Source organism: Schistocerca piceifrons, chromosome 2 (assembly GCF_021461385.2).
Source record: "Schistocerca piceifrons isolate TAMUIC-IGC-003096 chromosome 2, iqSchPice1.1, whole genome shotgun sequence".
NCBI classification, from domain to species: domain Eukaryota; kingdom Metazoa; phylum Arthropoda; class Insecta; order Orthoptera; family Acrididae; genus Schistocerca; species Schistocerca piceifrons.
In genome coordinates this window covers 1,128,615,423-1,128,633,502 of record NC_060139.1, presented here as the reverse complement: position 1 = coordinate 1,128,633,502, position 18,080 = coordinate 1,128,615,423, and the positions used below count along the sequence as shown (strand labels likewise).

The 18,080-nt window shown below is 41.2% G+C and overlaps 1 long non-coding RNA gene across 1 annotated transcript in view; it reads right to left on the bottom strand.

The window, feature by feature from the left end:
• Positions 1 to 3,944, bottom strand: part of LOC124777042 — a 68,685-nt gene extending 64,741 nt beyond the window's left edge. The window contains exon 1 of the long non-coding RNA XR_007015680.1: positions 3,885 to 3,944. This is a non-coding gene — a long non-coding RNA (uncharacterized LOC124777042). The remainder of the gene's footprint in view (positions 1 to 3,884) is intronic.
• Between the last annotated feature and the right edge of the window lie 14,136 nt (positions 3,945 to 18,080).

Below are 18,080 nucleotides of genomic sequence, written 5' to 3'. Positions count from 1 at the left end.
TCCACGATAGTCATTTGGAGCAGTGCAGGACTGGGACTCATCAGTGAACATAATGTGACGCCATTCATTAGCAGTCCGTACTTCTTGATCATGGCACCACTTCACATGCAGTCATTTGCTTGGGTGTTAATGGCAGCCTATGCGCAGGACGGCAGTTCCATAGTCTGGCTGCTCCTAGCTGTATGACACAGCATGTTGCAAGGAGTCTATTACAGTGAACTGCTGTTTATCCGAAATGATCAGGACGGTGGCTGGTTCCGATAACGAAAATTCCAGATAAATCAAAGTCTCCCTGTTTTCACATGCGAACACTCCAAATTGCGTCAATATTGCAAAATACGATCGTAAAACGTGCGTAGGGTATGTAAAACGTTACTGATATGGTTGCAAATAACCCTGCACTTTTTTACTGAAAAAATTGTGTTGACATGTTAAAAAGGCACCAAACTATGATTGAAAACTCAAAGTTTTTAAATGCTGTATAACAAAGCTCGTTTATTTTGCATTCTTACAGAAAAAAATCTCCCTTATTTGGCAGCAGGAAAAAACAGGAGTTTTAATTTTATTACCTACTCTTTTGAATAAAAAATAAACTACTGAACAAAATTATGAAACAAATCTAGAGATTACTCAAAGGAACGAAAAGTCTGTCCAGAGGAACTTTCAAGAAAAGTAAAAAAAAAAAAAAAACTTTTTAAGTTATGGACATAGAAGTTCTAGGATGCTTCATTAGAGTTTATTTTTTGGTAACGAGGTCACAAATGTCTTTTTTTCTTTTGTTTTTTTGCTTGAGAAACTATTGCTGCAACAATACATCTCCAACGTTGAAATCAAACTATTTCAGGATAAATCGTCTCCTCCTGTTGGCTGATGTACTTCAGGGCAGTTTGGATCACTTCATAACAGAATGTGTGAGGAATATTTTTCTCTGATTCATCATCAGAAACATAGTCTTCTAACGCTTTATGATCGGTCACAATTTGGACGATTTCATCCTCAGTCACATGAAAAAATGCCATTTTCTATCCACTCTTCAATGTCTTCGAAGTGTGTGTCTTTACAACCAGCTTCTCCCGTAAATTCACCAAAATTATGTCAGCTTGAGTTTCGGTGTTGCCTCCTCCTTCTCACCACTTAGGTTGCCTTACGATCTAAGAGTTTTTTCCAAGACCTAACAAGAGGAACTGGAGGAATTAGATTCCAAGCTTCAGCAATCAATGAATGACACTTAAAACATCGATTTTTTTAAGAGCTTCCACAAAATCATCTGCAGCATCAATCACATCTATTAAGTATTCCAGCATCTTGTGTCTGTAATGTTTTTCCATCGCCTCAAGAATACCTTGGTCCATCGGTTGACATAGAGATGTGACATTTTGTGGGAGAAATACAACTTTGATATCCCCATCTTGCAGATCACCTGGGTGAGAAGGAGCATTGTCCACAAGAAGTAGCGCTTTTCAAGGAAGTCCTTTTCCTTCCATGTAATTTACTACAGCTGGAACAAACTCTGCCTGGAACCACTCTCTGAAGATGGCACTGTTCATACATGCCATAAGACTGATTCGTGTACCTCAGTGGCAAAGCTGGTTGGTTGGTGTCTAAATGCTATTGGTGTTTTGGATTTGCCAATTAAAGTAAGACACAGTTTATGATTGTCAGTGGCATTACTGCAAGCAAGGACAGTAAATCTTTCTTTGATTTTTTTGTATCCGGAAGCCATTTCTTCTTCTTTAGAGGCAAGGGTTTTCGTTGGCAGCATTTTGTAATTCAACCCAGTTTCATCACATTTGTAAAGTTGATTGCCAGTATAACCTCCTTTGTCAATGATTGTGTGCAGTTTCTTCTTAAAATCAGCATAGCAGCTTCATCCCCAGATAATGATTTGGCACTGATGGCAATTTCATGGATGCCATGCTGCTTCTTGAAACGATCCTGCCGGCCATTACTTCCGAGGAATTCTTGCTTCTTTCCTTCTATCAGCTCATTAGCTCATTTTGACAAATTAGAGGACCTGAAACTGACACACCTTTGGCTCTTATTTATTCGTGCCACAAAAATAATGCCTCTTCTAACTGAGGATGTGCACCTTTTCTCATTGTTTTTCAAGATTTCACTGCACTGCCCAATGCTTGGATGGAACAAAATTTTTCAATTCCTGATCGATTTGTCTTCCGATCAGTAATTGTACTCCTACTCTGCAGCAACTTTTGTGGGTGGCTCACCAGCATCAATTCTCTGCAAAGTGTGAAGCTCTTTTTCCAACAAGATCACATTCATTTTATGTTTCGTGCCCGTAGTCACATTCAGTGTTCTTTTTACAGACACTCGACTGAGTCCTTTATGGTTTTTGGCCCCTTTTATCTCTGGACACTTTAAGGCACATAGTGGGAGCACAAAACCTCAAATCAGAAACACACAGATGCACAACTTGACAACACTCGAGATGCACTAGACAAACTTTTGATTTTTGAAACCAGGCTGTGGCAGCCATCAAATGAAAGCATTCGATACATCTATGCCATTTCCTCTGTTCTACCCAAGCCCACGTGGCAACACAACAGGGTGTTGTACATTCACTGTTAAACACTCAGCTTTGATGTACCGACAACAAGTGGAAAGTGTTAGGCGGCGCACTCTAATTGTCGGTTACGACAGGGCTACGTTGTGCTGCATAGAACAATACTGTATGTACTGTACTTACAAGGAGTTCCAATAGATGGCAGTGGCATGAAACCATGCAATATGAATAAGAAACACACTAGAGCTTCAACCAACACATGCACGAATTGACGATACTTGGACTTTTGACACGCACCAGTGCACTGATTAGCAGTGGATTGCCAAAAAACACCAGCAAATGCTTGGCTCCAGGTGCACGCAAATTGAAACTTGTCAAGTGTCAATCTAGCTAGCCAAAAGTGTAGCTGCACGAGAGTTTACTGTACTTGTTCTCAGATGGTAGTCACAGACGTGAACAGGTTACAATGTACTCAGTACACTACACAGTGATGCTCCCTTGTAGTGGTCTGATGTAGTCAACTGGAACATTGATGATGAGTATGCCCTTACTTTCCAACATCAAGCCACTGTCAGATCCAAATACTCCAAAAATACAGATGTTGCAAGGTTTAACCAGGCGACCAAATGGACATCCACAATGGGGTTTCTTTCAAACTCTCATCAGATAATGCTGTCTCACACCAATATGCAGCACCTTCATATCCTCCAGAGTGATGATTCAACATCTGACGCTATTCGCATCCCTTATATACCACATGATGCTTGCTAAACAGCAATAAAAACAAAGAACACTAATGAATAATGAAGGAAAAGACGGACTGTTACTTACCATAAAGAAGATACCTTAGGCTGCAGATGGGAAGAATTAAAAGACACTTACATAAAGCTTTCAGCCACAGCCTTCATCAGTAAGTAGTAATCTGTCTTTTCCAACATTGTTGATATTCCTACTGGAGTTTCCATTGTTTCAAGGACACTGATGCTTTTCTGTGAGTGTTTCCTTTATGATGTTTTCTGCATTTTAGCTTTTTTTAAAAAAAGAAAAAAAAGAAAGAAAGAAAGAAAAAAAAAAAAGATTTGTTGCTGGAAAACTTCTGAAGTCCAATAAAGGAGTTACAACAGCCATATATGGTTATCTGGTGGACCTTGCAGAACCAAATTCTAGGGCTGAAATATACTATTGACCAATGGGCATCAATCAGAATGAATACTAAATAAAAAATTAAATCCAAGTTTACACAAAAAACACAGGTTCTATCACTGTTGCTTTTCGTTCTATTTTGCTCTTATGTTTGCTATGACTTGTTAAGCAGAAATTTTCTTTCTATGTATAGAGTTACATTTGCTGTTATGTATCTTACCTCCATGTTGTTTCTTCTTTCTTCTCACTGCTGCCCCAATCATGGCAAGCAAGTCATCCTCACTGCATTTGCTTCGTATTGCATCTCTGAAACAACAGTTAAAACACCCGTTAAACAGTACCAGGCAATTACCACACAGTGAAATGTTGGTACACTAAAAAGGAAGAAAAACTTTGCAGAAATCTTCAACAGTAATCTTGTAGTCTGCAGTAGGCAACAGCAGGATAACAAACCCACTGGACAAGAATGGGAAAGTCATGATAGAAGTTACTTTTATTTTTATAAATAAACAGGTATCTTACACAAATGCTCAAGAGTATACATAGGATCTCGGGCTGAAGAGGTGGAGCAGAAACTGACATTAGTTTTGTTGAAGAGGGAGTACTGGAACACAGCACAATTTCTTGCAAAATGAAGCCAAATTTATTGATAAACTCTTAATTAATTGCCAAGCTCACTAATGTGACCATTTTACAATAGGTACTTACTGCTTGGAGTATATGTGACTTTTCAGGCTTGCCTGATAGATCTGTTGCAAAAACACTTTGGGTTCCCCACCAGATAACATTATGCAAGTCCCTCCCTCAATATTTCAGTGACACAACGTTTTGGCATCTTCAGGTGGTGGTGATTTCCACCATCAGAACTGCAAGATGCAACTGGCAATTTCCACGTGACAGCTTTGAAATTTATCATGTGGATGACTATGACCATCATATTTAGAATTCAGAGGATTTCATAGAATACCTGAAGATGCTTAAACTAGAACTTTCAGATCTTTTAGTTAGCTCAAATGTTATACCATTACTTACAAAAGTGCCCCTGCAGCCCTCATTAGAGGTTATTAGCAGCAAGTTTGAGAAAGAAATTGTGGTGCTGTTTAAACATGTGCATACCTCATCCTATTTCTTATGTAACACCAACTACTTTGATCAAGTGGACAGTGTTCCCATGGGAGATCCTCTATTTCCCTTAGTAAATATCCAACATTCCTCCTTCTGGCAGAATGCTGAAGAAACATTTGTGGTGTGGCCCACATAATACAGACACTACCTATGTTCCTGCAGCATTTGCACTCGGTCCATCTGAATATTCAGTTCACTGTGGAAGTACAAAAAGATAGCAGCTTACCATTCCTGGATGTCACGGTTAGAAGAAAAGCTGACATAACACTGGGGCTTAGTCTCTACTGCAAACTGATACACGCAGAGTTATATTTGCGGTCCAAAAGTTGCCGTCACCCTGCACAATGTGGTAGTGTCTTACACTCCCTGGCACATAGAGCACACGTGATCTCAGATACCGACAGTCTGCCTGGTGAACTGTAACACCTAAGAACAGTGTTCCAGCAGAATGTTTATTCTTGTAAACAGATTTGCAATGTGTTCTGAGCAAAGCAAGTTCAGTGTAGGGATGTAAATGAAGATACTTAGACAAGCACTGCAAATGGCTTTCTTGCCATATTTCAGTGGCATGTTTTCAAAATTGAAAGAATCACTAAGAGAAACAGAATCAAGTGTGTTTTTCGTCTACCAGCAAAACTAAGGAATTGTTTGTTTTCAGTTAAAGACAATCTTGACCTTAGAAAACACAGATCATATATAAGATCTGATGCCATTATGGGAAACCTTATATAGGGCAGACACCTCACATTGTGCAAGAACACTGTGTTCAACAGCGCTGACAAAAATGCCACCCAGTAAATTAGTGGTAGCAGAGCACTGCCTGAATACAGGGCACCACACGTTTCCCAAGAGCACTGAAATTTTATCCTCAGCATCATCACTCTAGGATTGTGTTTTTAAGAATGAGGCATGTAGCCATACGGTGGGCAATCTTACCAACAGGAATATGGAATTTTGACTAAGCACTGCCCAGAATCCAGCAATGACTGCCATGAAACTAAAACAGTAGAAACCAGATCCTCCGATGTATGACCTGATGCAGCACCTTGCAGAGAGTTAATTCAGCTTTTAACCACACGAGTGTCCAGAAGTGCAGTCATTGCCCACAACACATAAGCAGAAGGCTACTATGAATGGCATTTCCATCCAACTGGGAGTGCCTGTCCACACATTCGTACTCCTGCTTCTAGCCTGACAAATTTCAATTCTGCTGTGCGAATATCACCAGCCACATCTTGCAGCAGTGATGACAGGACCCACCACTACCTGAAGATGACGAACAGTTGTGTTGGTGAAATATTGTGAGGCTTGCACAAAGTTATTCAGTGGCAAATCTGAGAAGATTTGTATACATTATTTTTCTGTGAGAGGCCGAGAGGCTCAACCACTGCAAGCATGGCAAGGTACATCATCTGGTGACATTTGTCATTCGCTTCTGACACATTTCCCAACATTTGTATCGTATCCAACATTTGTGATCCCATGTGTCTTGTATTAAATTACTTGTCTCAGGGTCATCTACAGTGTTTTGGAGGTTTTTAAATGTTAATACGCATCACCCTGTCTGTGTGTGTGTGTTTGTGTGTGTGTGTGTGTTTATATATATGAAACGAATACTAACAAAGAGATAGAGGGCCTGGCCAGTACTTACCTCAGCTCAGTACAGCCGGTAGATACACAAAACAGAACAGAAAATTGACGTATCCTAGCTTTCAGAACTTCGTTCCTTCATCAGGGAGGAGAGAGGGGAAGAAAGGGGAAGAAGGGAAAGTGGATTCAGTTATTGACAACCCAGGTTATGAAGCAACAGGGGAAAGGTAAACAGGGAGGGTAGCAAAGATGGAGGCATGGATGTCAGAGGGAAGCCAAAGATATTCTACTGTAATTACTGTGCCAGCTTCAAACCAAGGAGGATGAATACAGAAGTAAAGAGGTACATAGTATAAACATAAACGCAACTATGTTGGATGAAAAGATGCATGAATGACTAAAGAGGAAAGGGAAAGAGGAGAAGACTAAAGAGTAAATGGGAGTGAGGTTGGTTAACATAGGTTCAGTCTAGGGGGATGGCGGGATGAAAGGATGTGTTGGAGTGCAAGTTCCCATCTCCGCAGTTCCGAGGTACTGGTGTTGGGTGGGAGAAGCCAAATGGCACATATGGTGTAGCAGGTTCCTAGGTCCCTAGAATTATGCTGGAGGGCATGCTCCGCTACTGGGTATTGGACATCTCCTAGGTGGACAGTTCGTCTGTGCCCATTCATGCGCTCAGCCAGTTTAGTTGTCGTCATACCAATGTAAAAGGCTGTGCAGTGCAGGCATGTCAGCTGATAAATGACGTGTTGTCTCACATGTGGCCCTGCCTTGAGTTGTGTATGTTATACCAGTAGCGGGGCAGGAGTAGTTGGTTGTGGGGGGATGCATGGGGCAGGTTTTGCATCGGGGTCGGTTACAGGGGTAGGAACCGCTGGGTAGAGAAGGTGGTCTGGGAATATTGTAGGGTTTGACAAGGATGTTACGGAGGTTAGGGGGTCGGCAAAAGGCAACTCTGGGTGGTGTGGGGAGAATATTGTCAAGGGATGATCTCATTTCAGGGCTTGACTTGAGAAAGTCATATCCCTGGCGGAGTAATTAGTTGATGTATTCAAGACCAGGATAATATTGGGTGACAAGGGGGATGCTTCTGTGTGGTCTGGGGGTAGTAATATTGTTGTTGGGTGGGGAGGATTGTATTGCTTGGGAGATCTGTTTGTGGACAAGGTCTGCAGGATAGTTGTGGGAGAGGAAAGCACTGATATATAATATAATACAGGGAAACATTCCAAATGGGAAAAATATATCTAAAAACAAAGATGATGTAACTTACCAAACGAAAGCGTTGGTATGTTGATAGACACACAAACAAACACACACACAAAATTCAAGCTTTTGCAACCCACAGTTGCTTCATCAGGAAAGAGGGAAGGAGAGGGAAAGACGAAAGGATGTGGGTTTTAAGGGAGAGGGTAAGGAGTCATTCCAATCCTGGAAGTGGAAAGACTTACCTTAGGGGGGAAAAAGGACAGGTATACACTCGCGCACACACACACACACACACACACACACATATATCCATCCGCACATATACAGACACAAGCAGGGTATATGTGCGGATGGATATGTGTGTATGTGTGTGTGTGTGTGTGTGTGTGTGTGTGTGTGTGTGTGTGTGTGGGGCATACTGATCTGAACTATGCAGCCTTAAAATGGAAGTTTTTTGATCACTCCTTATTTTGCTCCCTGCCACCTTGGCAATATGTACCGCAAATCATCAGACAGACGACCTTCCTGCATGCTTCGAGCATCCCCTGGTGCTGTTCCGAACCAATGCTAATCTTTGTAACTCTGACGAGCAGTGTGCAGATTGCATCTTTGTATCCCACAAAGAGGTGACAGTTCCCAGTGGCATGAATGGTTACTGTTTATTGACTGTCACTGAGTTGGTGAGTCATTTGCTACATTGTGGCCCACCTGTTCGCTGCTAAAGCCATGCTAGTCAGTGGTAACCCCTGTCAATGATATCCTGTTGCCCATAGCAGTTCACTCTGCTGATTGTGGTAGTATTTTCCTTGAATAAATCTGCTCACAGTACACCTTTGACACTGTGGTGCAAGAAAGCCCAATGACTACACACCCTTATAGAATAAGTGTCTCGAGCCATGGGTACCCACGATATGGCAGTGATAAAATCACCCTGTGATCAACTGTCACACTGCAGCTGTAAGCTGCACCTCCTTTTTCAGAATACTCAGGTTTATTAATTTGATGTAAATCAGATCTTTTGAAGGAAAATTTAACAAAAAGAGCACATCCAGGAAAGGATGAAACCATGTCTAATTAACTGGAACACAAAATTAATAATTAGTGGTGACAAAGATCCTCTGCAATAAAATTCCATTTTAAATCACTCCTAATGCATACTCCCAGATAATTTATGGAATTAACTGCTTCCAATTGCTGACCTGCTATATTGTAGCTAAATGATATGGGATCTTTCTTTCTATGTATTCGCAGCACATTACACTTGTCTACATTGAGATTCAATTGCCATTCCCTGCACCATGCATCAATTCGCTGCAGAACATCCTGCATTTCAGTACAATTTACCATTGTTGCAACCTCTTGATATACCACAGCATCATACGCAAAAAGCCTCAGTGAACTTCCGATGTCATTCACAAGGTCATTTATGTATATTGTGAATAGCAACGGTCCTACGACACTCCACTGCAGCACACCTGAAATTACTCTTACTTCGGAAGACTTCTCTCCATTGAGAATGACATGCTGCATTCTGTTATCTAGCAACTCTTCAATCCAATCACATAATTGGTCTGATAGTCCATATGCTCTTACTTTGTTCATTAAACGATTGCGGGGAACTGTATCAAACGCCTAGCGAAAGTCAAGAAACACAGCATCTACCTGGGAACCCGTGTCTATGGCCCTCTGAGTCTCGTGGACGAATAGCGCGAGCTGGGTTTCACATGATCGTCTGTTTCGAAACCCATGCTGATTCCTACACAGTAGATTTCTAGTTTACAGAAAAGTCATAATACTCGAACATAATACATGTTCTAAAATTCTACAACTGATCGATGTTAGAGATACAGGTCTGTAGTTCTGCACATCTGTTCAATGTCCCTTCTTGAAAACGGGGATGACCTGTGCCCTTTTCCAATTCTTTGGAACGCTACGCTCTTGTAGAGACCTACAGTACACTGCAGCAAGAATGGGGGAAGTTCCTTCGCATACTCTGTGTAAAATTGAACTGGTACCCCATCAGGTCCAGCGGCCTTTCCTCTTTTGAGTGATTTTAATTGTTTCTCTATCCCTCTGTCATCTATTTCAATATCTACCATTTTGTCATCTGTGCGACAATCTAGAGAAGGAACTACAGTGCAGTCTTCCTCTGTGAAACAGCTTTGGAAAAAGACATTTAGTATTTCGGCCTTTAGTCCATCATCCTCTGTTTCAGTACCTTTTTGGTCACAGAGTGTCTGGACATTTTGTTTTGATCCACCTACCGCTTTGACATAAGAGCAAAATTTCTTAGTCAGTACATAGAACTTTACTTTCGAATTCATTTAACGCCTCTCGCATGGCCCTCCTCACATTACATTTCGCTTCGCATAATTTTTGTTTGTCTGCAAGGTGTTGGCTATGTTTATGTTTGCTGTGAAGTTCCCTTTGCTTCTGCAGCAGTTTTCTAACTCGGTTGTTGTACCACGCTGGCTCTTTTCCATCTCTTATGATCTTGCTTGGCACATACTCATCTAACGCATATTGTACGATGGTTTTGAACTTTGTCCACTGATCCTCAACACCATCTGTACTTAAAACAAAACTTTTGTGTTGAGCCGTCAGGTACTCTGAAATCTGATTTTTGTCACTTTTGCTAACCAGAAAAATCTTCGTACCTTTTTTAATATTTCTATTTACGGCTGAAATCATCGATGCAGTAACCGCTTTATGATCACTGATTCCCTGTTCTGCGTTAACTGTTTCAAATAGTTCGGGTCTGTTTGTCACTAGAAGGTCTAATATGTTATCGCCACGAGTCGGTTCTCTGTTTAACTGCTCAAGGTAGTTTTCAGATAAAGCTCTTAAAAAATTTCACTGGATTCTTTGTCCCTGCCACCCGTTATGAAAGTTTGAGTCTCCCAGTCTATATCCGGCAAATTAAAATCTCCACCCAGAACTATAACATGGTGGGCAAATCTACTCGAAATATTTTCCAAATTATCCTTCAGGTGCTCAGCCACAACAGCTGCTGAGCCAGGGGGCCTATAGAGACATCCAATTACCATGTCTGAGCCTGCTTTAACCGTGACCTTCACCCTAAATTATTTCACATTTCGGATCTCCGTCAATTTCCTTCGATACTATTGCACTTCTTATCACTTTAAACATGCCTCCCCCTTCACTGTCCAGCCTGTCTCTGCGGTATACATTCCAATCTGAGTTTAGAATTTCATTACTGTTTACATCCGGTTTCAGCCAACTTTCTGTCCCTAGTACTATGTGGGCATTGTGACCGCTTATTACTGAGAGCAGTTCTGGGACCTTTCTATAGACGCTCCTGCAATTTACTATCAGCACATTAATATTGTTATTCCCTGTTGCATTTTGTCTACTCCTACCTTGCCGCATCTCAGGAGGTGTCTTGTCGGGCCTAGGGAGGGAATTCTCTAACCTAAAAAACCCACATGTGCACTCCACATATACTCCGCTACCCTTGTAGCCGCTTCCTGCATGTAGTGCACGCGTGACCTATTCAGGGGGACCCTACATTTCTCCACCCGATAGCGGAGGTTGAGAAATTTGCACCCCAGATCTCTGCAGAATCGTCTGAGTCCCTGGTTTAAGCCTTCCACTCGGCTCCAAACCAGAGGACCACTATCGGTTCTGGAAACGATACTACAAATAGCTAGCTCAGATTCCACCCAGCGAGGCTTTCCGCCTTCACCAACTCCGTTAACTGCCTGTACGAACTGAGGATGACCTCTGAACCCAGACGGCAGGAGTCATTGGTGCCGACATGAGCAACAATTTGCAGTCGGGTGCACCCAGTGCTCTCTATCACTGCCGGCATGGCCTCCTCCACCTCTCGGATGAGACCCCCGGCAAGCAGACAGAGTGAACACTGACCTTCTTCCCCGACCTTTCCGCTATTTCCCTAAGGGGGTCCATCACCCGCCTAACGTTGGAGCTCCCAATATCTAATAAACCCCTCCCCCCATGTGCCTGCTCGGACCTTGCTGAAGGAGTGGCCACATGTCCACTCACAGGCAGAACGGGCGATGCCACACGGCCAGCCTCCACACTGACCCTCCGCCTCGTGCGCCGCAAACGCCGCTGAACCCGCCACTCCCCTTGGGAAGAGGGTGGCCCAACCGCACCCGGTACCCGCAAAGATGTGTTGACAGCAGGGTCAGTGGGTGAAGCATGTAACACCTGGGGTGTACCATGCAACGCACCAGACTCACCACTGCCTGAAGACGGCTAACCGCGGCCATCAACACGTTCAGCTGTTTGCGAACAGTGGCCGGCTCCTCCTGTGTCCGTACACTGCAGTCACACATCCTATCCATCCTAAGAAATCAATTTACTGTAGAGAGTTAATCAACTTATAACTAGACTGCTAATTCACTAAAGGCGGCTGATAGTTGACTAAACTGTGGTTACTAGACACTTCCTGTAGCAAAACAATGAAAATCGCACTACCTGTCTCTGAACTGTATTGAAAACAAACACTAGCACTACTGGCACTATGGCTGACTAAACGGACTTTCTCTGACTGTATTCAAAACAACCACAAAAACTATGGAACACTATTACTAGCACTCGACAATTAAAGCTTCCTAAAAGCAAAAACACACGGAAGAAGAAGTGACAAGTAAGAAAAATAGAGTTAATACTAAAATTAGCATAGCTCGCTGCACAGCAGACGTGACGCAGACGGCAGTTACGATGACACTGACACTATAAGGTTATTGAATGACTCATTGGGATTTTGAGTCTGACAATGCAGACACTTCTTCAATAATTCAGGATTGCCAGGTCTCTGTAAACAGGTTTTATGATATCCACAACTGCTGCTGGGATAGAATGTTTATGGCTGTATGACCTGTTTGAGTACTGGGCATTGCGGTAATTGCACCATGAACCAGATCCAGGAGGGCAAAGATGGTGTACTGGTTTATCATCAGCTGACAGTCTCTGGAAGAAGGTAGCCCATACTGCCTGCTTCATTTTCAACAATTCTCATAATACTGTTGTAGTTCATCAATCATGTTGTCTGTCAGCCTGCTTCTTATGGTCTTACCACCTGAAAGTTTCTTGTCTCTCAAACTTTGTTTCAACTTCCTCAATCTGGTACCCATCCTCTTCTGGACATGACCAACACATTCCAGTTCTGTGATAAGCTTCTCACCATAAGGATGAGTGGCTACTACACTGTTATATGCATTTGAGTCTGCCTAACCTAAGAACTTAGTGTAACACACTCCCCTTTAGTTTACAGATCGATTATAAATTTCAACAGCTGCACATGCCTCCGTACGACTAGGTGTCCTTCATAATTTCTGTCACAGATATGCCCTTCTTCATTCCCTGATTTATACTTATAAGAATGTTTGGTTAAAATCTGGAAATCTATTAGCTTTCCAGTATCCACACTGGTCACTGTAGCAACAGAATTCTTAGAACTGCAGCTGCGCTTCTACCAAGTGCCCAAAAAGCTACTGATATGTCAATCATACCATTGTTTATTTCAGCAGCTTCATTTGCAGCACCCTTAATTGACTCACATGCAGCAGATTTCACAGCAGCTCCAATAAATCCTGCATACTTGTACATTTTACAAAGTGGGTGTGGCATATACATCACGACACACATTGTTTCTGCTGCAGTGTGTCCTTTGCCAATAGCTCCCAATCCATAAAACCACCTAACATCTATTTCAAAATAATTATCTTTACACTTATCAGAACTCCAAAATGAATGAGTATATTTACAACTGGCAGAATTAATGATAAGTTTCCCGGCTAGTCCATTTGATACCTCAATGTCTTCATGTAAACTAACTGGCCCTCCACATACATACAGCACACACATTCACATAACACCCCTGTTAGGATGTGTAAATGTATCAGAATATAACCTAACCTACCATTTACATGAGTTTTGTTTTGAGATAACTGTGTTATCACTATGTTTTATTTTAATCTTCGAAGCACTAATGGGTGTTTCTCTAGATACTCATGAGTTTGCCAGTATTTCATTGTCTGTAACTTCACACACCACATGCTGAACACAATGTTTCTCTTTATTCAAAAATTTATTACCATGAAACCCACATTTCTTAAAAACACTTCATTTTGGAGTCACACTTTTTGAGAGATTTACCAGTCTATTCGTCACTATTCCTCGGAAAAACGTTAGCACTTCGATATACAAAGCATGTTTATACTATGAAAAGATACGATACTATTTTTGACAGTGCTACCAATACAAACACATAATTTAACCTTTATAACACAGCAATCCACAGCTTTCTACAGGGTGGTCCATTGATAGTGACTGGGCCAAATATCTCACATAATAAGTAACAAATGAAAAAACTACAAAGAACGAAATTCATCTAGCTTGAAGGGAGAAACCAGATGGCGCTATGGTTGGCCTGCTAGATGGCGCTGCCATAGGTCAAACTCATATCAACTACATTTTTTTTAAAATAGGAACCCCCATTTTTTATTACATATTCATGTAGTACGTAAAGAAATATGAATGTTTTAGCTGGACCACTTTTTTCGCTTTGTGATAGATGGGGCTGTAATAGTCAAAAATGGTTCAAATGGCTCTGAGCACTATGGGACTTAACTTCTGAGGTCATCAGTCCCCTAGAACTTAGAACTACTTAAACCTAACTAACCTAAGGACATCACACACATCCATGCCCGAGGCAGGATCGAACCTGCGAACGTAGCGTTCGCGCGTTTCCAGACTGTAGCGCCTAGCACCACTCGGCCACTCCGGCCAGCTGCTGTAATAGTCACAAACATATAAGTATGTGGTATCACATAACATTCCGCCAGTGCAGACGGTATTTGCTTCATGATACATTACCCGTGTTAAAATGGACCGTTTACCAATTGCGGAAAAGGTCGATATCGTGTTGATGTATGGCTATTGTGATCAAAATGCCCAAGGGGCGTGTGCTATGTATGCTGCTTGGTATCCTGGACGACATCATTGAAGTGTCCGGACCATTCGCCGGATAGTTACATTATTTAAGGAAACAGGAAGTGTCCAGCCACATGTGAAACATCAACCACGACCTGCAACAAATGATGATACCCTAGTAGGTGTTTTAGCTGCTGGGGCAGCTAATCCACACATCAGTAGCAGACAAATTGCGTGAGAATTGGGAATCTCAAAAACGTCGGTGTTGAGAATGCTACATCAACATCGATTGCACCCGTACCATATTTCTATGCACCAGGAATTGCATGGCGATGACTTTGAACGTCATGTACAGTTCTGCCACTGGGCACAAGAGAAATTACAGGATGATGAAAGATTTTTTGCATGCGTTCTATTTAGCGATGAAGCATCATTCACCAACAGCGGTAACCTAAACCGCCATAATATGCACTATTGGGCAACGGAAAATCTACGATGGCAGCAACAAGTGGAACAGCAGCGACCTTGGCAGGTTAATGTATGGTGTGGCATTAAGGGAGGAAGGATAATTGGCCCCCATTTTATCGATGGCAATCTAAATGGTGCAATGTATGCTGATTTCCTGCGTAATGTTCTACCAATGTTACTACTAGATGTTTCACTGCATGACAGAATGGCGATGTACTTCCAACATGATGGATGTCCGGCACATAGTTTGCGTGCGGTTGAAGCAGTATTGAATAGCATATTTCATGACAGGTGGATTGGTCGTCAAAGCACCATACCATGGCCCGCACGTTCTCCGGATCTGACGTCCCCGGATTTCTTTCTGTGGGGAAAGTTGAAGGATTTTGCTATCGTGATCCACCGACAATATGCATCAGTGCATTGTCAATGCATGTGCGAACATTACGGAAGGCGAACTACTCACTGTTGAGAGGAATGTCGTTACACGTATTGCCAAAGGCATTGAGGTTGACAGACATCATTTTGAGCATTTATTGCATTAATGTGGTATTCACAGGTAATCACGCCATAACAGCATAGGTTCTAAGAAATGATAAGTTCACAAAGGTACATGTATCACATTGGAACAACCGAAATAAAATGTTCAAATGTACCTACGTTCTGTATTTTAATTTAAAAAACCTACCTGTTACCAACTGTTCATCTAAAATTATGAGACATATGTTTGTGACTATTACAGCACCATATATCACAAAGCGAAAAAAGTGGTCCAACTAAAACATTCATATTTCTTTACATATTACACGAATATGTAATAAAAAATGGGGTTCCTATTTACAAAAACACAGTTGATATCAGTTTGAGCTATGGCAGCGCCTTATAGCAGGCCAACCATTGCGCCAGCTGGTTTCCCCCTTCGAGCTAGACAAATTTTGTTCTTTGTAGTTTTTTCGTTTGACACTTATTTCGTGAGATATTTGGCCCGGTCACGATCAATGGACTACCCTGTATATAAAAAATTACCGATTTTATTAGGTCTTGAAGTAATGCATGTAAAAATTTTAACATTTTCAACTGGTGTAATTTATATTTTAGAAAATAAAATAAAATACTTCCCACGCAAGTTTATAAGTAATATACATATCATTTTATTTGGAAAATTGCAAATTTTATAATCAGGTATAAAACCCGAAAAAGTGAAAAAGAATGTTTTCCCCTTCTAACTCCCCTTAAAGTTATGGAAATGTGCAAGCTTTCGGAGCCAGTGGCTTATTCTTCTGGCAGAAACAATGAAGGGGAAGGAAAAAGGAAGAAAGAAAAGGATTGTCAAGGTTTAGGAAATGGGGAGAGTTGCAGAAAAGCTGCAGAGAAACCCAGGCCAGGACAGACTTACTGAATGGGATGAGAAATATGTAACTAAACCAGTCCATCTCTCACACCACCAGCAGATGTGAAGTATTCTTGTGATTGGTAGTAAGTCATAAACATTAAATTATTTTCAATGTATGTTCATATGTAATACTGCACGTACCTTTGAGGTATCATTGGGCCCATTGGGAAGAGGATCAAAATTAGGCCACTGCTTTCTAATTATTTGGAGCATTTCACTAAATGAGACCATGTTCCCATCATTCCATTTGTTGCCGCTGAAAGGCATGTACTCGATAAATCTTACATCAACATTTTTCTCTTTTGTTAACTCCACAAAACTGCACACTTCATCTTCATTAAAACCTCGCATTACAACATAATTTATCTGTGGAAGAAAGACACCATTAAAAACTTGGTATCAGATAAAGCATGGTTTAAACAGAGTTTGAAAGACTTTTTGATAGGTAACTCATCCTACTCTATAGATGAATATCTTAACAGTGGCTGTTAGGCCAGCTTAAATAAGAATGTCTGTTAGATTTCAGTTCTGAGAGCACTTTGTCATAACAGTCAAGATTATGTACTTTTTGTTTGATAAATTTATTAATAGTGCATAACAATGTTTCAGTCTGACAGCGTATCAATTCTGAAAATATTAGCTGTTCCAGTTTGTATTGTATTCACCTAGTTTGACAATCTCCTGACAAATGATCAGGGTATTCAAATGTTTTATATTTTTTATGTTATACTTTCTGGCATGTTACTCACCCATGAGAATCGTCTCATGTTTTGGGTCTTGGAACAAAAGCTGAATCTAATCTAATCTAACCTACAAAATAATGGTTCTACAAGTCTGTTGTTATATTTGTATACCTCACTGATTCTGTTAAATTAATCTTTTTCTCTCTTTTTAGAGAATGTCTGAATTTATCTTAGCATGCCAAGCTGTTAACCTTCTTAACAATTTATGAAAATTAAACTACATACATCTCCAATCTTTTTCCCCACTCCAACGCACACATCTTTTGCTGAAGGTATTATTTTAACTATTACATGAAATTAAGAAGCTTTCTTGAAACTGTGCTGCCATTTGTGAAACAAAGTTAAAAGTGTTCTCAAGATAAAAGGTCTTCACAAAAGGAGCATTTAGTATCCGTGCAGGTGGTAATACTGACAGCCATCATATAAACAAGCCCAAATGGTAGAACATCCTGCTTTACACATACACGCAATGGCAGAAAAAAGGAAAAGAGCACACCTTTCATTAAAGCTTGAATATATAAACTGATGAGACAAAACACTATGACCTCCTGTTTGATAATGTGTTTGTCCACTGTTGGAACACAATACAGCAGTGATTTTGTGTGGGACAAGTTCAACAAATTTCAGGTATGTTCCCAGCATTATGTGAGGTATGTTCCCAGCATTATGCAGCACCGCATGTCTAAGCACAGGTCATGTAATTCCCATAAATTGGAGATCAGTGGTTTCTGGGTGCAGAACTGGTATCTGATAGCATCGCAGATGTATTCCATCAGATTCAGAAGGGGTGAATTTGATTCTGGCCTCGTGACACTGAAAGTCATATTGTTGATGTAGTGATGTAACAAGACTGTTACGCCACTTGAGGTAGCCGATTTAAAGAAAGGCACGTGTACACACACGCCGACGGGCGTGAATTCTGGAACAGGATAACTATTGAATGGTAGCAAGAAAAGTACGTAGCTGC